This window comes from Pelodiscus sinensis, chromosome 18, assembly GCF_052426305.1.
Source record: "Pelodiscus sinensis isolate ZL-2025 chromosome 18, ASM5242630v1, whole genome shotgun sequence".
Classification (NCBI taxonomy): Eukaryota; Metazoa; Chordata; order Testudines; family Trionychidae; genus Pelodiscus; species Pelodiscus sinensis.
Genome location: NC_143069.1, coordinates 26,947,513 through 26,969,680, shown reverse-complemented (window position 1 = coordinate 26,969,680; position 22,168 = coordinate 26,947,513).

Sequence of the window (22,168 nt, the reverse complement as noted above, 5' to 3'; positions counted from 1 at the left end):
AACAAGCAACTGAAAAGAAGATGCTCAATTAATTTCTAAGCACTCACTTCCTACCTTTCCAAATAGAGCTCTGAAGCCAAAAGAAATGGTACTGACTGCACAACAAGAATCAGAAACAATGACCGAGACACTGGATAACAGAAGTTCATGCTTTCAAAGTGTTTTTAGCAGCAGAGCTAATTGAATCAAGACTTGACCCTTGGTAACTGGTTCAAATGGTTAATTATTCCACCATAAAAATGTAGGCCTTATTTGCAGTCTGAATTTGTCCAGCTTCATTTTCTAGTTATTGGCTCACGTTATGCCTTTCTCTGCTAGATTATTACATATGTTTCCCCACATAGATATTATAGACTGCAATTAAGTCACCCTGTCACAGGATAGGTCCTCCCCATTTGGATGGGATCAGTTTTTACTATCTAACTCTAACTCCCTCTAATAACTGGTTTATGCTAAAATTGCTTTACAAACTGAGCTGGATTTTAGCTAATAAAATGAGACCACTATCTGCTTATTCTTAAGCCAGCAGAAACCAATAAGGCATGAGAAGGTCTCCGGGCTCTTCACTAGCATTCAAAAGATGTTTATTCTTAATATGCTTCAGATCTGCTGTGCTTAAGCTCAAGTGATACAAGAACAAGTTCCCCTCACCCGGTCGTGCAGAGCACTGCAGATGGCTTGAAATTTCCCTTCAGGTAGAAGGATCTTATATTCACCAGCGACTTCCAAGAGCTGCCTCAGACTCTACAACAGAGGGTGAAAGTTAGAAGGTGGGCATACAAAGGAGCAATATGCAATGACTGAAGCAGGTTCATGGAATTCATAGATTCCAAGGCCAAAAGGGATGATTGTCATCAACTAGTCAGGCCTTCTGTATGACACAGGCCTTAGAAATTGCCAAAATAATTCCTAAAGCAGAACTTTCAGACAAAAATCCAATCTTGATTTTAAAATGATCACCTTGACTCTTGGTAAATGGTTTGAATGGCTAATATCCCACCACTGAAAAGGTAGACCTTATTTCCCATCTGAATGTCTCCTGTTTCAGTTTGTAGCCACTGGATCATGTCATGCCTTTCTCTGCTAGGTCATTACATATATTTCCCCATGCAGATATTATAGACTGTAAGTAAGTCACCTGTCACAGGGTAGGTCCACCCTGTTTGGATGGTATCAGGTTGTGGAGGAGTTAAAGAACTAAGGCAGCCCAAGTGACCTAGTCTCCCCAACGACCATAGCAGGCCTGGTTCTTAGAGCAGCATTGCCTAATAGTCAGGGTCAGTGCAGCAGCCCTTTAATGAGGCTCTTCAGCTCAACGACCCAAGCCCTTCTAGGTACGACCGTGCAACCTAGTGCTCAACCACCCTTTGGGGCAAACCAGTGTTGCCTAGTGGCCAGCCCTTCTCCACCAGGCTCTACCTACTCCACAGGGTCCCAGCCCAGGGCCTTGTCTTGCAGCTCAATGGGGTTTCTTCCAAAACATGCAGAGTCAAAGACTAATACCTCAACTCAATAATGCTTAGTTCACATAGATTACTTCCCACCATTCTTCTGCAGCAGGTCATCTCAGTAACTCCGTGGTCTCTCCTCCATCTGTGGCATTGGATGGTTGTGGGGGGGGGGGGGGGTCAACTGGAACCACAGGCTGGCTGGTTTCTGCATCCTAGGGCACTGGCAGTCCCTCCACAAAAGCCTGCAAAGCACCTCTGCTCCCTTCAGCTGTCAGCCTAGACAGAACTGAGCTGCTCCCTTTTATATCCTGGTTCCAGTTGGAGCATTCCCAGCAAGTATGAAGGGGCATAGCCCACAGATCATGATTAGCCCCCGCTGAACCATGCATGGGGGGTATCCTCTGTCACAAACACTCCCCCTTAAGAGGGTGTCCATTGGTGGACCTTCCTCTTCATCGTCTCCTTCCACTTGGGAGAAGTCTGTGTTTGCATGAGCCTTCCCTGGCCCAGCGTAACGTACAGAAGTCATAGGGTTGGAGCGGGAAGTACTACCTCATGATTCAGGCACTGGTGTCCTTCATGTTATTAATCCATCTGAGGGGTGCATGGTTGGTGACCAGTTGAAAGGGCTTCCCCAGTACAGAATATCCCAGGGTATGTCTACACTACAGCGCTAATTCGAACTAACTTAGTTCGAATTAGTTAATTCGAACTAAGCTAATTCAACTAATGCATCCAGACTAAAAAAAACTAGTTCGAATTAGCGTTTTGCTAATTCGAACTAGCATGTCCACATTAAGTGGACCCTGAACCGGGGTTAAGGATGGCGGGAAGCAGTGCCGGCAGGGCATCAGATGAGGACTTAGAGCGTGGAGCTGCTGCCTCAGGCTAGCCGAGGGCTGTGCTTAAAGGGACCCGACCCCCACCCCGGACAGACAGTTCTCAGGGGTGCCCCTCTTGCAAAGCAGTCCTGGCTTGGAGTGCTCTGAGTGCCCACACTGGGCACATCACAGCACTCGGCCATCAGCCTGGCTTACTTGCCGCAGGCTGCCATCTGGGGAGAGGGAGCAATTGGGGGGCTGCAGGAGAGCTTCCACCCCCAGAAGCCCGCAGAGCCAGCCCAGTCCTCCCCATCGGGGGCTCGTACCCCATTCCTCCCTCACCTCCTTCCACTTACCCTTCCCTAGCCCCCCTTCCTGATGTACAAAATAAAGAAAACGTGTGGTCAAAAACAGAATCTCTCTTTATTGAACAAAACTCAGGGAGACTGGGAAAAGGAGGTGGGAGAGGGGAAGAGAGAGGGTGGGAGAGGGGAGGGCAACTACAATGATCAGAGGTTTGGAACAGGTCCCATATAAAGAGAGGCTAAAGAGACTGGGACTTCTCAGCTTAGAAAAGAGGACACTAAGGGGGGATAGGATAGAAGTCCATAAAAGCATGAGTGGGGTGGAGAGGATGCATTAAGAAAAGTTCTCCATTAGTCCCCATAATAGAAGGACTAGAGGACACCAAAGGAAAAGAATGGGTAGCAGGCTTCAAACTACTAACAGAAAGTTGCTCTTCACAAAGCAAAGATTCAACCTGTGGAACTCCTTGCTGCAGGAGGTTGTGACGGCTAGAACTTAGAACAGAGTTTAAAGAGAAGTGAGATAAAGTGATGGAGGTTGGGTCCATGGAGTGCTATTAGCCAGGGGGTAGGAGTGGTGTCCCTGCCCAAAGTTTGTGGAAGGCTGGAGAGGGATGGCACGAGACAAATGGCTTGATCACTGTCTTCGGTCCATCCCCTCCAGGGTCTCTAGGGTTGGCCACTGTCGGCAGACAGGCTACTGGGCTAGATGGACCTTTGGTATGACCCAATACGCCCATTGTAAGCTCAGGGCTCAGGGTTGGGGGTCTCAGTGGACCACCTTCATTTTCATGCACACCTGCTCCTGGGTGGCCAGGCTGGCAGCTCTCCTGCCCTAGACGGCCACTTTCCTGTGCCTAGTGCGGATGTCGTGGACGAGGTCCATGATGTCCGCACTAAACCAGGCGGGTGCGGTCCTGGGCAGGCTCCCGAGAGCCTCCAGCCTGGTCCCGGGAAGAGGGGGATGGCTGGGTGGCAGCGGGAGGCTGGCTCGAGCCGTGCCAGGTGCAGGGTCTGCTAGCTGGGTGCTGGCCAGCCTGTGCCCCTTTAAGAGGTCCGGGGCCGGAAGGGGGGCAGACTAGTTTCCCTGGTGTTGGCCAGAGTGGCCACCAGGGAAAGCTGGGGAGGGCTAGCCTCCCACTAGTTTGAATTAAGGGGCTACACACCCCTTAATTCGAACTAGTAAGTTCAAACTAGGCTTAGTCCTCGTTCAATGAGGTTTACCTAGTTCGAACTAAGCACACCGCTAGTTCGAATTAAGTTCGAACTAGCGGAGCGCTAGTGTAGCGCCTATCAAAGTTAATTCGAACTAACATCCGTTAGTTCGAATTAACTTTGTAGTGTAGACATACCCCCAGGGTGTAGATCACCCACTTCATGGCCAGGGCCTCCCTTGCTATAGTAGGGCGGCAGGTCTCTCAGGAGAACAGCTTGCAGCTGAGATAAAGGATCTGGTGCTCCTTCCCACCTATTTCTTGAGATAGTACCACTCCTGGTCCTACCTCCGAGACCTCCATTTGAAGGATAGAAGGCTTTGTGAAGTTGGATGGGATAGGACCAGCTCTTGGTTCAGCTGTTTTCACAGGGCCTGGAAGGCTTCCTCACAGTCTTCTGATTACTGGACTTTCTGTGATTGGGTGTTCTTCATCAGGTCCAATAATAGGGTGCCCAGTGTGATGAAGTTGAGTACTAAGCAGCCACTGTGTCTGAAGTATTGTGGCACCTGTTTCTTTGTCAGGGAGGTGGGGCAGTCACACAAGCCTTAGACCTTATTTATCAAGGAGCTATAGTTTTCCCCTTCCTACTGTGTTCACTAAGATGGCACTTGGCTGGATTCACAGTGAGTCCTGCATCTATTGGGGCTTACAATACCTTGCTAAGATGTCAGAGGTGTTTCCCCCAGCTGGTGCTGTGGATGACAATATTCTTAATGCACACGGCTGTATATTGCATATAAGTTTGCAATATTTGGTTCGTGAGCTGCTGAAAAGTGGCTGAGGCTCTGTGCAGCCCAAATGGCATCCTGCTGAATTGCTATAAGCCAAGCAGGGTGTGGAAGGCACTCTTCTCACAGGAAGCCGGTATCAGGGGTATCTACCAATATCTGTTGGTCAGTTCTAGTGTGGAAATGAACTTTGCATTTCCCACTGTATTCCTCCTTGAGATTTCCCCATGTATGCATCCCAGTATCACTTCAGCTTTTTTGGCCACAGCATCGCATTTGTAGGTCATGTTCAGCTGAGTATTCACCAAGTTTCCCAAAATATTTTTCAGAGTTACTGTTTCTCAGGAAGCATCCCTCAACATGTATGTATCACCTACATTGTTTTGTTCCTAGATGCATCTATTTACATTCAGCCATATTTAAATGCACATTTATTGTTAGCACCCAGTTTACCAAATGATCTATATCACTCTGAATCAGTGAGTTGTCCTTTCCATTATTTACCACTCCCCAATGTTTATTTCATCTGCCAATTTTATCAATGATGATTTTATGTTCTCTTCCAGGCTATTGATAATGAGATGACAGTCTAACTCCTTCCTGTACCTACACACTTTTCTTCTTTGCTGCTTGAAGCTTCCAGGATAGCTCTGATGAAATCTACATATTTTACTACATTTAGGCTCTTGTGTAGTCCTCTGATACTTTTAGTCAAGTCCATGAGACATTGATTCCCTCAAAGTCATGGGCATTCCAATCCCAAAAGCAACCACATATTCTGGACCAGAAAGCCAACATAGATTGGGAGTAAACCATGGAGGAAGTGGGGAGGGGGGAAGGGCAGCAGGGTTGTGGCCCTGGATTTGCTGCTTGGCTTGTACTGAGCCAGCTCACAGAGACTGAACATGCTCAATCATACTACTGAAGCCAACTGCCCTCACTCCATCCTCTCACTATCAGCAGACAAGAGTTACCTTGGTCATGTGATACTGAGGGTAGATGAAATAAGAGAGACAAGGTGGGTGAAATAATATCTTTAATTATATTATCTCACCCACCTTGTCTCTCTAATATCCTTGAACCAACACAGCTACAACAGCCCTGTACACAACGGTAGATGAAATAGACAGTGATTTTATATCTATCTAGTTATAGAATCTAAAGCAATGCACTTCAGGCCTTCTTAGTATTAATTTTCAGCTACTGGCAGTTTACTTAATACTGCCCAGAGACAACACACAGCAGCCCCTGCTCTGAGGAGTTTATTTATAATCTAAAAGAGAGACACAGAGTTGATAGGATGTACCAGTAAATCACAAGGAGGGAGTATCTTATGTGGGGGGGGGGGGGGGGGAAGGAACAGGTGTTTTGTTTCTTACCTCCTTATCATCTCCAGAAACAGAAGATACTTTTCATGAGAGGCTTTTACCTACAAAACTTGTCACCTGGGTCACCATGTCTATAAAATCAAGACTTGTGTGTTTATCTATTATCTAACAAGTCACTATGTAGACCAGGAAACGTCACTGGTAGCAGCTAGTGCAGTTCACCTATGCGCACACATTGATAGTTATTTTAATAAGTATCTCACCTTGGTGACATGAAAAACATTAACATCCTCTTTATATTGCTCAAGAAGCCATGGGATCTGTTCAAACACCTTATCTTGATGCTCTTCTTTATGCAGGAGGAGGCTCATCATAGTACCAAGGGCTTTGATAATGGCCTGCTTGAGCTACATAGAGACACAGAATTTATGTTCCTACAAATTCATTCAATATCATGCAATGGGCCCATCTTTTCTACTGCTGACGAGTGCAATTTCCCTTTTCCACTGTTGAAACAGCCCTATCTCAATATTTCCTGGTAAAGAGTTAAGACTCATGCATGGCTTCGTCTACACTGGCATGATTTTCCGAAAATGCTTTTAACGGAAAAGTTTTCCATTAAAAGCATTTTCGGAAAAGCACATCTAGATTGGCAGGATGCTTTTCCGCAAAAGCACTTTTTGCGGAAAAGCGTCCGTGGCCAATCTAGACACGCTTTTCCGCAAAAAAGCCCCAATTGCCATTTTCGCGATCGGGGCTTTTTTGCAGAAAACACTACTGTGCTGTCTACACTGGCCCTTTTGCGCAAAAGTCTTTCGGAAAAGGACTTTTGCCTGAACGGGAGCAGCATAGTATTTCCGGAAAAGCATTGACGATCTTACATGAGATCGTCAGTGCTTTTCCGGAAATTCAAGCAGCCAGTGTAGACAGCTGGCAAGTTTTTCCAGTCTAGACACAGCTATGGTGTTGGTTTCAGAATTATATTCTACTGCACCTCACAACTTTCCCAAGTGGGATATTTCCCCAGATTAGTATGCACACTAAACCAACTCATTCCTGCTGTAACTCTACTGGAACTGAATAGACATCTGCCAGGAATGAATTTAGCCCATTCTCCTATATTCATCTGCATGTCAGGTGACAAAACTGGAATCTATGTACACTATGTACAGACAGAATTTCCATGAGATTGTGACATTATAATCTTTTTTAAATGTTTTACATCATACTCCGTTCTATCCCAAAGAACCTGCCATTGAACTCCATCATCACAAAGAGTGCCATACACAGAGAATTTAACAATACAATTTCTCATAAAGGTTTAGAAAGCCTACAATTCTCACCTCCAAATCTTCACATGTGGTCCATTTGCTTGTCACATGACGATAGAGGGGAAGAATTTCATCACAGAATTGAGATTTACCCATTTTGGGAAATGGCCACTTTTCCCAGTTACTAAAATATACATTTACTGCCCTTGACCATTTTTCCAGAACTGCATGGAAGGAAAAAAGACAGGCAATATGAAAAGGATGCACTAGTAATAAGGATACGTTGTTTTATCAGTGGACACACCCAGGCTTGTAGTTTATTACAATTCCATGCCCAATTCAGGAACAGCTGATGAAATCCAATAACAGTTTTGAATGATTTCTCTTCCCTCCTTTCCGTTTCTTGTTTCTCAAAAGGCTTTCTTCTCTTTTGTCTCTCTCCATCTCTTTTTAATTCCCATCATTTGAAAACATATTTTTTTCTCCCTTGTTACCTCTTAATTAGAGATGATTGTAAAGGTAGTTGAAATTAAATTAAAAGTGTTTACTCTTGTTTTTTTCAAAATTTCAAATTACAAAGATCATTCACATGTTTCAAAAATCAACAAATTTCAGCCACCTTTTTAGCTGCACAAAAACACTGAACACATCCTGATTAAAACTGTCATTGACATTTTTTCAGTTTAATATTCCATCAACTTGGAAAAAAATATGAAAAATGTAATACAAAAACAAAATATTTTGACCAGCTGTTTTCTGAATGATTCATGTCCTCTGCAGTTATTGCTTATTTAGCCCTAAAACTGTATGATTTCCTGTTGGGTTACAGTTTGTCTGAAAGATGTTCAGTGCCCCTAACTCCTCTTAGCTATACTGAGATTTGACAGCATTTTGCCCTAAAATTAGATGCACCCGCTGCCCTTGAAAGGAAAATTAAGGCTCAATCCTATGTTCTATGAAGCTAATGGCAAAATTCCCATTTATCTCAAAGGTGCAGGATTAATCCCTTAGGCCTGATCTACACTAAAGGGGAAAGTTGACTTAAGGTACGCAACTCCAGCTATGTTAATTATGTAGCTGGAGTTGACGTATCTTAAATCGTGTTTTCAGACTGTCCACACAGTGGAAGGTTGACAGGAGTGTTATTCCTCATGAGAAGCAGGACTACCGGTGCCAACGGGAGCACCCACTCAGTTCGAATTAGTGGGTCTTCACTAGACCTGCTAATTTGGACCCTGGTGATCAACTGCAGCAGCATTGATCTTCTGCATAGTGTAGACGTGGCCTTACTTGAGCATCAACTAAAAAGCAAAGGAAGAGAGAAGTGGAGAAGACCAGAGGACAGAGAAAGAGGGTGAAAGGAGATGATAATTAAGCAACTAAAGAGGAGGAATGGGTGGAGGGGTGGAAAACGGGACATTTTTAAATGTAATTCAGTCTGTTGCCTGCACATTCTCCCCCAGGAGTTTCCTGGCACATGGGCAGCATCAGCTTTTGTTTATTTTTAAAATAGCCACAAGTCATAAAGGGCCTGAACTTACAAATGCTCAGCACCTCCAGCAAAGTAAGGAGTACTCTCAACTCCACTGAGTGCCACAGGAGCATGAGGACTCAGCCCCTGGTACAATCCAGTTCAGAGCCTGTTTGTAAATGATCAGTCACTTAACTCTGTACCAAGGCCCCTAAATATCCATTTTGGACATCTACAATAAGTGCTGGCACTTACCACCACAAAATTGTTGCATCAGCCTGCTCTCGTCGTCTAACATCCGCATGGAGCTCATGCCGTACAGTGTCATTCCCACAAAAGGAATGCACTTGAGTGCTGAAAAGAAGGACCAGAAGAAAAGGAAGACAGACAATTGACTGTTATCTGCCTTCTTACTATCGCATTTAGAAACACCGCTGGGTCGGATGCTATGGGCTCCTAGGTCATTTTGTGCTGCGTACACAAATGATAAGGCAGAAGTAAAAAATTTGTGGGGGATTTACCCTGAGGAGGAGCATTCTCCACCAATGTGCAGCTGTGCCAGATGCCCAATCCTCTCCCAGAGTAGGAGAGAGAGCACTGGGGAGGGATGAGAAATGGAATGGAGAAGAGCTCCACTAGACCTGATTTTCCTCAATCCTGTCCTTTAAGAACTTCAAATGGGGCATAAGAGCTTGCACCTTGGTGTGGATAGCTCATGGTCTAGCAACTGGAACCAGCCACAGCAGTTCATCTCATGCCCCCCAAATAGCACTCTGTGTAGCTGTACAGAGCGTGAACCTCTGTCCTTAAATGGAAGACAATAACTTTGAAACAAAAGATGGAAGTTGACCTACGATAGGCTGATGATAGGTTGCCCAGCGTAATCAAAGTGAACACGTCAGACAGCTTCAGTGGATTCAGATGACATTGAAGCTCATACATCACCTCACTGAAATAGCAGCGTGCCAGAGCCACTAATGTGTTGCTCGCTGCCACTTTTAGTTCATTTGTTGCTTCCTTAAAAAATACAAAAAGAGAGAGACTGAAGTGATTAAAGCCAACTACACCAGCCAATGCTGCTCAAATGAATCAAGTTCTTATTTCTGTTTTCCACCCAACTTTCTGAGAACAGAATCATGAGTCATAAATAATCATTGAATCGTTTGGCTAAACACTTGTCAGCCTTTCAGTTGTTTGCAAGCTGCTTAGACTATTCGCTATTAGCTATTTGTGGTGGATGATTGGCTATCATAGTGACATGATATTTTTCCCTCAGAGGAGGTGGGCAGCTTCAAGATATTCAGAGAATTTTCCTGAATAAACTATACCCTAAATCCAAATACTGCTTCTTTTGGAAACAGCTCCGATTCTGTTTAAAGGTTTCATCCTGCTGCTTAACACCATAGTATCAGAGCACCTTCCACACAAAATCAGTATCAATAATGAAATCCCTAGGAGACTTCACAAAATACTTGCTTGTTAAGAAGCGGTAGGCCTCTCTGCATCTGATATATGTCACAATATCCTGACCTTACAAAGCACTTAAGTACATGTGTAACTTGAACAAGATGAAACTAGTCACATGCTGCTTAGGACCTGGGATTTCTGGAGGACGGTGTGGGGATCTGTGGGCCCCTAGCAGTCATTAATCCTGGAGTTTCAGTATATAGTTTACAAAAAATGTTTTAATTAGTTTAAGCTTTCATTCCTGTCATTAGCATATAGGGAAAACTAACTTACCTGAGTATCAGAGGGGTAGCCGTGTTAGTCTGAATCTGCAAAGCAGTGAAGTGGGTCTTTGACCACAAAAGCTTATGCTCCAACACTTCCGTTAATCTAACTTACCTGAGTCTCTCTCATGTGCTTTGAGGCAAGTGTTATTATTTTGCTCAGTAGCCTTCTCTTTAGGACCTGGGCATCCTGCTGTAATACTTTCTCCAGGATACAGTAAATGTCTACTCTGTTTTTCTGGGGACAAAACATAAAAGAACAATTGGGGAAAATGTTTCCTTGATGACAATATAGTAATGCTATAAGCTAATATAGTAACGCAATATAGTAACACTTACGCTAATAAGCTTCTGCCCAAAAGAGTTTACAATCTAAACATGAAACAACTAGCCCAGGCTAAAAGAGCAGATCAATAGCCAGGAAAATAATTCAGGTCTTCTGATTCACTATCTGGAGTCCTCTCCACTAGACCACACTGATTCCACAGCCTGCATACTCACTCAAGTAACCCCTAGTCTTCATTTGTATAAAACTTGCTATGCCCTCCACAATCACCCCAGCTAGCAGCATTTCAGAAGAAGCTGAGCAATTTACACATTTTTTAATCAGAATAAGGGCCCTGCACTGCCCCCTTATCCAATTTCGTTTATTATTATTATTGTTGTTATTATTATTATTATTGTTATTGTTGTTATTGTTATTATTAGCATCATGCCTTTTTTTATCCACTCCAGACAGAATTTGTAAATACAATGATAAAATACCCAACTCCTGCAGTAAATCTTCTGCAGCTTTTAGGGAAAATTAGCTCAGGAGTTACCTCTACATTGACAGTAGCACACTTGAAGGTCTCTTTTATGGGGTCCATCAAAGTTCAAATTCACAGATGATACTAAATATGGAGGAGTTGAAGGTATGAGTTGTGACAGAGAAATAATAAAGAGGGGCACAGAGAAATTAGAAACCTGAGCAGAACAAGACTGATTTCAGAGAACTGCAAACTAGCGCACCTAGAGAGGGGGTCAATATAACTGACATAATGAGAGGGAGAAAAGTGGGAAACAACAAGTGACCTGGAGTGACAGTGAAAAAAAAAGTCAGCCATCTGGGTTGGGTTTGTTACATACAGGAATCTTGTCATAAAGCAGGAAGACAACAGTTTCTCATTGTTCATCTGAGGTGTGACTGCTTCTGGCTTATTTCACTTTTTTGGCACCACATTCCCCAGAAAAGATCAACAGCTTGGAAGTAATTCAGGAGAAAATTTTAAAAAGTGCAGGGAGGCCAGCAGAACTGACTTTTAAATAGAGACCTGCAACCTCTATGGGATCTGACCTCATGCATCAGGGTGAGGTTGGGTGGGTGTAGGGGAGCCTGCCTTGACAATAAATGGCCACGTCTCCCTTTAACACGTGCGGATCTCTAACAAGCAAAACCCAGGCCTGTCTCAAGTCTGGTGCACATAAGCATGCAGGCAAGGTCATGGGAGAAGCTGTGAGAGGAAGGAATGTTTTGCATAACAATGCAGATGAAGCATGGTACGTGAGACTATGTCAAGAACACATGGCAAGCAATCTTGTACAGGTACTTCTGTTTCTGATAACCACAAATTACAGATGCAGCCATACAACTGTCAACTATGCACATAGCAGCAACATCCTGAGTGACAGGATGTACTCCAGATAGGGTATTGGGCATGTTCCATATCCTACACAATACGTAATCAATTGGTAAATATTATTAGAACAACCAAGTCTCGCTTTGCTATAAAATGGGCTTAGTAAGAACAATCAGTGGGAGGGAATGAGCAGGATTGACCCACAGGTACTGCTCGATGTAACTAGAAGTAAATAGGCCCTTCACACCGGTGATCCAGTGCATGGTGTTCCAATGCATGGGAAGAAAAGGAACCCTGACCTCCTGCCTGCTACTGTAGGTAGCATACGGGTGAAGTGTAAGTGAACTAGTCTTTCTTATTGTATTATAGTAGCTCTTTTATTAATTGCTTTTGCATTGCTTTGCACTATATTCTTGCTTTAGAATGTATGGCATTTAAGGTTTAAATTGTGTAGTAATTGTTTTTAAGGCTTGTAAAACTTAAACAACTGTCATAACTGCTTAAAGCTTGCAATAAATAAGAAAGTGGTTAAGTATCCCTGGAGTGTCCTGGTTTCTCTTGAATCTAAAATGAATCGTATCACATCACAGTGGGAAAACAACTGGACTCCCCTGGGCTCAGATCAGGTCAGCTCTCCTCCACAGAGTCAGCACAACCGTGACTGCCTACTCCAGCCAGCCACCACCTCCTTGCTGCATAGCATGCACTGTGGAGTGAGGATGCTTAGGAGTCAGTGTTTCTTACCCTGCAGCACATACATTGCACAGCAGGGGGCAGTATCAGAGACATAAAATTTAGACTTTAACATCAGGAAAAATGCCCCAGCTATAAGACATCTATCAGGTTATTACATCGTCTTCATTGGAAAGTGGTGGAAACCCAGTCACTAGGAGCTTTTAAAATTGGTTTGGCCCCAAAAAATGAAAAAGGCACTGCTGGGAAATTGGATGATCCAACAAGCCTTTCACATCTGTCTCCTGTGAGTCTATAACTCTGAATTCAGGCAGCTGAAGGTGTGAACTGCCTGCTAAGGTCATAAAGCACTTTGGAATGTTCAAAGCCAATGGTTGGCTACACATTCCAGTGGTTGTGCTTTTAAAGGATGCCTCTGCAAACTGCTATTATTACTGCTCTAGTGGGGAGAGGCTCTGCCTCTTTCCATTCATTTTTAAATGTTAGGAGGATTTTTAATTGAAAATCATAATTGATAACTTATGAATACAAGCGCCCCACACTATTCAAGCAAGCCAGAAATGAACTGCTTGTCTTGGCTTCCTGGTACTTGAAACTAAAATGCCTTCTGTGTTGACCCTTAATAGAGAAATGGACTTTGCTGGATGCGAGTATTAATAAAAGAAAAAGGGGTTTGGATTATTTAAGAACCCTTCAGAGCTATATCCCAATCATATGTCATTATAATTAAGAAGTGTTGTCTTGGGTTTAGAGCAGAGAGTCAGTTCACATGATTTTATTCACCATTCTTCTACTAACTCACTATGTGGTGTTGAGCAAGTTATTTAATTCCCCATGACACAGCCCATCAGTAAATGGGGATGTTTATCACTCTCCCAAAGGGGCTGTAAAACCGAATTCATGAGTAAGTAGGTAAGTGCTTTGAGGTTTTTGGATGAAGATGCTAAAGGAGGACAAAATACTGCTATAAGAGATTATAGATACCCCTACAGTGCACTTTTATAATATACAGCCCATGTACTCCAGTGTGTAGAAAAGGACAGTGCTCCTCTGAGTGTCTCTTTATTATATCATCCTGATCTGTAACAGAATTTTGCATGATGAGTTTTGCATGAAGACAGAAGGGTAAATACTGATTACACTGAAGGTGGGCTGAGCCAAGTTCTGTATTGAATTACTTCCATGAAGTCAAACAGAATTTGGAGTGGAAACATGGAAAACAGATGTGATTTGATGAAACTGCCCTACCTCATCCTGCTGAAGCTTTTCTAGCAGAACAGTCACAACGACAGCCAGTTTGGTCTCAGCTATCTTGACAATCTGAAGGGCAATAGAGGCCTTATCTTGATCGTCCATATGGTCCAGGAGGAAAACAACCTCGCTGTAAACAGCTGAAATTAAAGGAAAGGATTCTGCTGGTTATCATTGATGTTGGGATTCAGGGCTTGTGTCTTTAATTCACTATCTAGTAAAGACTCTGTAGGAGACCAGACATGGTGATAAGTGGACCTGGGAATCATGCAAATCCTTTTCTTCCCTCATGGTGACCATGTCTGTTTGCAGAGCTATTGTGGGGGGACGGATTATAATAAGGAAAAGCTGCTCCTTTTAAATAAGATCCCCACATAAAATAATCTTTTCCACCTTTACTATTAATTTAGGCATTTTGATAGCACACAGAATAATTTAGAGCCAAGATTTTTAAAACTGGGTGCCTAAACTAAAACTCCTAAATCCATATTAACACGCCTACATCCTGATTCAACAAATTAATCACATGCCTAACTCAATGCCAACAAATAAATCTAAAGTTAAACACATGCTGAAGTGTTTTGCTTAGTCAGGGTGTCATTTCCAAAAGTGCTGAGCACCCAGAATTACCTATGGATGGTGCAAAGAACTTCTAGGGGTTCAGTATCTCTTGAAAATCAAGCCACTTTTTAAAGACCCCACTGTATGAATTTAGAAGTCAAACTTTATGCACTCTGTTTTGAAAAAAGGCTTCAGTTTTATTTTATGGTAATTTAAATACTTGCAGAGAAGACACATGGAATAGGTATTTGTCCAGTTGCCTCTAGAGACCCTAAAAGATTTTCCCCCAATGCACAACATAAGAACATAAGAACGGCCGTACTGGGTCAGACCAAAGGTCCATCTAGCCCAGTATCCTGTCTGCCGACAGTGGCCAGCACCAGGTGCCCCAGAGAGGGTGGACAGAAGACAACAATCAAGCGATTTATCTCCTGCCATCCCTCTCCAGCCTCTGACAAACACAGGCCAAGGACACCATTTTATCCCCTGGCTAATAGCCTTTTATGGACCTAACCTCCATGAAATTATCTAGCTAGGTGTTTTCCATGGGTAGGGTGATTGCCCCATACCTTTATGTGAAGCCTCAGAGATTAAGTCTTGGTAAGTCTTGCTCACATAGCCAGGATCAGTGTTACCCGTAAACTGAGCACTTGGGTGGCAGACATGTGTTTCTAATGGTTGTACACATCCGTACATGCCTCAATGCACATAAAATGTATTCTACACGTAGAATTGGAGAGAACATTGGTCAGGATGCAATTGATCTCCAGATTTGAGGGTGGGGAGGAATTTTCCCTGGGTCAGACTAGCAGGGATTATTGTTTGGGAGGTTGGGAATTTGTCTTCTTCGGGAGTATGGGGCACTGATCAACCACCAGGATCATCAGGGCATTTCTGACCTAATCATTTCTCTACCATTGCAAAGGCCTCAGGTATTGGTAGCATTTCAGTTTCTCCTATCCTCTGTCTGCAGCACACAGCATCTTAGTCTCCTAGGTCTTGGGCACATCTACACAGCAGGGCTAAAGCAGAAATAAGCTACACAACTTGAGCTACCAATTGTGCAGCTTAAGTTGAAATAGTTTATTTCGGCTTTTGGCGCTGTCTACACAGCAGGAAGTCGGGGAAAGAGCACTCTTCCTCCTACTTCCCTTACTCCCCATAAAATGCGGGTTATAGGAGTTGGAGAAAGAAGTCCTCCAGCTTGACATTATTTGACATTATGTTGAAATAATGGCTTGCTGTGTAGATGCGGACTATGTTATTTTGCAATAACATCAGTTATTCCAAATTAACACTGCTGTGTTGACATACCCTTCAAGAGTGACAATTTTTAGTCCAAGACAAGTTTTGGTTTCAGCATAGGGTTGCTAGGTGAAACGTAATGGTTTGTGACATACAGAAGATTAAAGTACATGATCGAATGACCTACCAGCCTTAAACTCTATGAAACTGTGACATAGTTGATGTATTAATAAAATCAGGATTTTATCTCCCATGTGTCTCTCAGCAGAAATTCTCCTGGAGACTTAATATTTAACAAGAAATCTGAAATGCCATATTTATCTGTCTCCATTGTAACAGCATTCCAAGGCATGGAGGAGGAATTGATCAGAATTTACCCTTCCCATGAAAGATTGCTCAAGATTAGGCGATTACCCATCCTTACCCTTCGATTCCAACACCCAGATGCAGATGGAATCAGAACTGTAACTTACATTGCCCATACAGTTGCAATAGTAATGGTGAAGGATTAAGAGCACTAGTGTTGCTAAGAAACGCTTTGTTATCCTCCATTTAATATGCTAGCTATCCACTTAATATCTTAAGTAGACAGCAGGTACATCTAGACTGCAGAGTTTTTCCAGGATACCAGAGATATCCCAGAAAAGCTCTGCCACGTCCAAGGAATGCGTCTGCTTTTCCAAAAAAATATTGGAAAAGCAGACATGTTTTTTCAGCATCTCAGTAAACCTCATTCTACGAGGAAGAAGGGATGTTCTGAAAGAGGCTTTTTTTCTGACATTTGGCCCAGTGTAGACGGGCCAACTGTCAGAAAAAAAGCCTCTTTCAAAAGAAAAGTGATAGAACTTTGTAGTCTAGACACAGTCAGCTAGAAGAGAAGTCCTTCTGTGTTTTCTCTTCTAATTTCTCCCATCTCTGATGCTTTGCACCACTAGATTTTGGCTCCAAGGATGCAGAAGTCATAAAATAAGGACCCATATTAACAACATAAAACAACTGGAGAAAGGAAAGAAGACCTTCCCCATAACATCCAATAGTGACACAGGTTGTCAGGAAAGTTTCCAGGTTCAGAGGCTGTAGGCCAGTCTTTCAACTCAAGTCAATTAAAAGGGAAGTCAGTAGAGGCTCACTGGATTTACAGCAGCTAATGATCTGGTCATATAAATGGAGAATATTACACGTTTCTATGCACCCATGCTCTTGAATGTGTATGTGTGGATACAGGTTGGATATAAAAAATACAATAGTGACCCTTACCTCTATCAATTACCTCCTGTTCACTCACAAATGTATTCATGGTTTAGTCTTTCCTCAACACCTTCTCTCAATCCTTTCTCCAACTAGCTCCAGTACTGAGAGATAGATGGCCTCTCAGTCTGTCAACCAGAACTTCCAGTTAAACTTACACAAGCACTATTGTGACATCCTTGTGACCTAAGCAAATTCCATAAACTGTTGATGACCAGGTAGGCACACAGGGACTCTGTCACTTTGCTGGAGAGAACTATGGTTAAGATGACCTGTCACCTGTCTATGACTTTTACTAAAAATTGCCCTAAATAAATTTTAGGTGCTGGGGAAAGGCAGCACTCCAGCAGACTCCACTGCTCTGAGAGCAGGCTAGGGTGCCACTACTACTTCCACTCCAGGTGGGTGAACTGCCCAGGGTACCCTGACTGCTCTCCAACCAATGCTCCAGCACAGCATCTGGCCCCAGGGATGCCCTGAGATGTACCACGCCAACTACTGTGGAAGTCACAAAGGTCCCAGAAAGTCACAGAATCCATGATTTCTGTGATAGAAATGTAGCCGTGTTAGTCTCGTGTAGCTGAAACAAAAAACAGGACTATGTAGAACTTTAAAGACTAACAAGATGGTTTATTAGGTGATGAGCTTTCGTGGGCCAGACCCACTTCCTCAGATCAAATAGTGGAAGAAAATTGGCACAACCATATATACCAAAGGATACAATCAAAAAAAGGAACACATGAAATTTGATTTGTCCTTTTCATATGTGTTCATTTTTTTGATGGTATCCTTTGGTATATATGGTTGTGTCAATTTTCTTCCACTATTTGATCTGAGGAAGTGGGTCTGGCCCACGGAAGCTCATCACCTAATAAACCATCTTGTTAGTCTTTAAAGTGCTACATAGTCCTGTTTTTTGTTTCATGATTTCTGTGACCTCCATGAATGATTCACAGCCTTATTCATAATCACTTTCTCCCAAATAGGCCTCTACCTACAGGTTCACAACCATCTCCTCCCTGTTGGTCAGAATCAATTCTTAAATGCCTATGCCCTGGGTTACTTCCTTCAGTTTCTGAAACAAAGCATTGTCCCCATGACATTCCAAGAACTTATTGGATATTTTGTGTTTTATCACATTACTTTTCCCACTGATGTCTAGGTAGGTAAAGTCCCTCATTACTATAAGGGTCTGGATATTTGTTTTATTTGTTCTAGAAATGCCTCATCTCCCTCCTCTTCCTGGTTTGGATGTGTTTTCCCCACTTCGTCTTTACCCAGAGACTTTCAGCTGGTCTGCCTCGTGCCTCTTTCTGGAACTCAGAACAAGTGTACAATACAACACCACCTCCCTTTTATTCCTACATGCTCTTCCTGAACAAGATGTACCCCTCTATGCCAATACTGCAGTTATGAGATTTATCCCATCAAGTATCTGAGATGCCACTTAAGCTCAGTTATGACTTGTCTGTTAGTACTCCCAATTCTGACTGCTTATTCCTGTTAGTCCTTGAATTTGTGAGTAGACGTCTAAAGCAGTGATACTCAAAATGGTCCATGAAACCACTTTGAGAAAACTGCTAACTGGCTACACTGGTGTGTTTATTTACTGGTGCCGCAGCCACAAAGCCTCGTGGCTCCCATTGGATCCGATTTGCTGTTTGCAGCCAAAGGGAGCCATGGGAAGCAGCAGCCACAACTCCTTTTGCTATGACTGGCTAACCAGAGCCAAAGGGACCTGCAAGGCTCCGTGGCCTCAGTGCTGGTAAATTGTAGGGTAAACTGAGGCAGCCCTAACATCAGTTATTCCAAATTAACACTGCTGTGTTGACATACCCTTCAAGAGTGACAATTTTTAGTCCAAGACAAGTTTTGGTTTCAGCATAGGGTTGCTAGGTGAAACGTAATGGTTTGTGACATACAGAAGATTAAAGTACATGATCGAATGACCTACCAGCCTTAAACTCTATGAAACTGTGACATAGTTGATGTATTAATAAAATCAGGATTTTATCTCCCATGTGTCTCTCAGCAGAAATTCTCCTGGAGACTTAATATTTAACAAGAAATCTGAAATGCCATATTTATCTGTCTCCATTGTAACAGCATTCCAAGGCATGGAGGAGGAATTGATCAGAATTTACCCTTCCCATGAAAGATTGCTCAAGATTAGGCGATTACCCATCCTTACCCTTCGATTCCAACACCCAGATGCAGATGGAATCAGAACTGTAACTTACATTGCCCATACAGTTGCAATAGTAATGGTGAAGGATTAAGAGCACTAGTGTTGCTAAGAAACGCTTTGTTATCCTCCATTTAATATGCTAGCTATCCACTTAATATCTTAAGTAGACAGCAGGTACATCTAGACTGCAGAGTTTTTCCAGGATACCAGAGATATCCCAGAAAAGCTCTGCCACGTCCAAGGAATGCGTCTGCTTTTCCAAAAAAATATTGGAAAAGCAGACATGTTTTTTCAGCATCTCAGTAAACCTCATTCTACGAGGAAGAAGGGATGTTCTGAAAGAGGCTTTTTTTCTGACATTTGGCCCAGTGTAGATGGGCCAACTGTCAGAAAAAAAGCCTCTTTCAAAAGAAAAGTGATAGAACTTTGTAGTCTAGACACAGTCAGCTAGAAGAGAAGTCCTTCTGTGTTTTCTCTTCTAATTTCTCCCATCTCTGATGCTTTGCACCACTAGATTTTGGCTCCAAGGATGCAGAAGTCATAAAATAAGGACCCATATTAACAACATAAAACAACTGGAGAAAGGAAAGAAGACCTTCCCCATAACATCCAATAGTGACACAGGTTGTCAGGAAAGTTTCCAGGTTCAGAGGCTGTAGGCCAGTCTTTCAACTCAAGTCAATTAAAAGGGAAGTCAGTAGAGGCTCACTGGATTTACAGCAGCTAATGATCTGGTCATATAAATGGAGAATATTACACGTTTCTATGCACCCATGCTCTTGAATGTGTATGTGTGGATACAGGTTGGATATAAAAAATACAATAGTGACCCTTACCTCTATCAATTACCTCCTGTTCACTCACAAATGTATTCATGGTTTAGTCTTTCCTCAACACCTTCTCTCAATCCTTTCTCCAACTAGCTCCAGTACTGAGAGATAGATGGCCTCTCAGTCTGTCAACCAGAACTTCCAGTTAAACTTACACAAGCACTATTGTGACATCCTTGTGACCAAAGCAAATTCCATAAACTGTTGATGACCAGGTAGGCACACAGGGACTCTGTCACTTTGCTGGAGAGAACTATGGTTAAGATGACCTGTCACCTGTCTATGACTTTTACTAAAAATTGCCCTAAATAAATTTTAGGTGCTGGGGAAAGGCAGCACTCCAGCAGACTCCACTGCTCTGAGAGCAGGCTAGGGTGCCACTACTACTTCCACTCCAGGTGGGTGAACTGCCCAGGGTACCCTGACTGCTCTCCAACCAATGCTCCAGCACAGCATCTGGCCCCAGGGATGCCCTGAGATGTACCACGCCAACTACTGTGGAAGTCACAAAGGTCCCAGAAAGTCACAGAATCCATGATTTCTGTGATAGAAATGTAGCCGTGTTAGTCTCGTGTAGCTGAAACAAAAAACAGGACTATGTAGAACTTTAAAGACTAACAAGATGGTTTATTAGGTGATGAGCTTCCGTGGGCCAGACCCACTTCCTCAGATCAAATAGTGGAAGAAAATTGGCACAACCATATATACCAAAGGATACAATCAAAAAAAGGAACACATGAAATTTGATTTGTCCTTTTCATATGTGTTCATTTTTTTGATGGTATCCTTTGGTATATATGGTTGTGTCAATTTTCTTCCACTATTTGATCTGAGGAAGTGGGTCTGGCCCACGGAAGCTCATCACCTAATAAACCATCTTGTTAGTCTTTAAAGTGCTACATAGTCCTGTTTTTTGTTTCATGATTTCTGTGACCTCCATGAATGATTCACAGCCTTATTCATAATCACTTTCTCCCAAATAGGCCTCTACCTACAGGTTCACAACCATCTCCTCCCTGTTGGTCAGAATCAATTCTTAAATGCCTATGCCCTGGGTTACTTCCTTCAGTTTCTGAAACAAAGCATTGTCCCCATGACATTCCAAGAACTTATTGGATATTTTGTGTTTTATCACATTACTTTTCCCACTGATGTCTAGGTAGGTAAAGTCCCTCATTACTATAAGGGTCTGGATATTTGTTTTATTTGTTCTAGAAATGCCTCATCTCCCTCCTCTTCCTGGTTTGGATGTGTTTTCCCCACTTCGTCTTTACCCAGAGACTTTCAGCTGGTCTGCCTCGTGCCTCTTTCTGGAACTCAGAACAAGTGTACAATACAACACCACCTCCCTTTTATTCCTACATGCTCTTCCTGAACAAGATGTACCCCTCTATGCCAATACTGCAGTTATGAGATTTATCCCATCAAGTATCTGAGATGCCACTTAAGCTCAGTTATGACTTGTCTATTAGTACTCCCAATTCTGACTGCTTATTCCTGTTAGTCCTTGAATTTGTGAGTAGACGTCTAAAGCAGTGATACTCAAAATGGTCCATGAAACCACTTTGAGAAAACTGCTAACTGGCTACACTGGTGTGTTTATTTACTGGTGCCGCAGCCACAAAGCCTCGTGGCTCCCATTGGATCCGATTTGCTGTTTGCAGCCAAAGGGAGCCATGGGAAGCAGCAGCCACAGCTCCTTTTGCTATGACTGGCTAACCAGAGCCAAAGGGACCTGCAAGGCTCCGTGGCCTCAGTGCTGGTAAATTGTAGGGTAAACTGAGGCAGCCCTAAATGTGCTAGTAGGCCTCTAAACAGCATAACTCCATTCTAGGATTAAGGCCTGGGAACACCACAGTCAGGATAAGAACTGCAGACAGTAAAAGACCCTGGGCACCATAGCAACCACGTTCTAAAACACTCGAACTGGGTCTCAGTTGGTAACGTAACACATTTTGCTTGAGATAACATTCATAAAATTTGCTTAAACTGTCTTGCTTCACTCCTAGATAATAAGCCTGAGAACCAAGTGCTGCACCACATCAAGGCCATACCCGCCTCCTATAGCAACATCATCATCTATGGAGACTAAAATGTTATTACTGTTTTGCTGACATGTTTTGGCATTTGAACAATAACCACCTGTATATTAATTAACGAGCTGTTACTTTGCAATGGGCGGAGATATTATGTAATCTTGAGTAGTTCTAT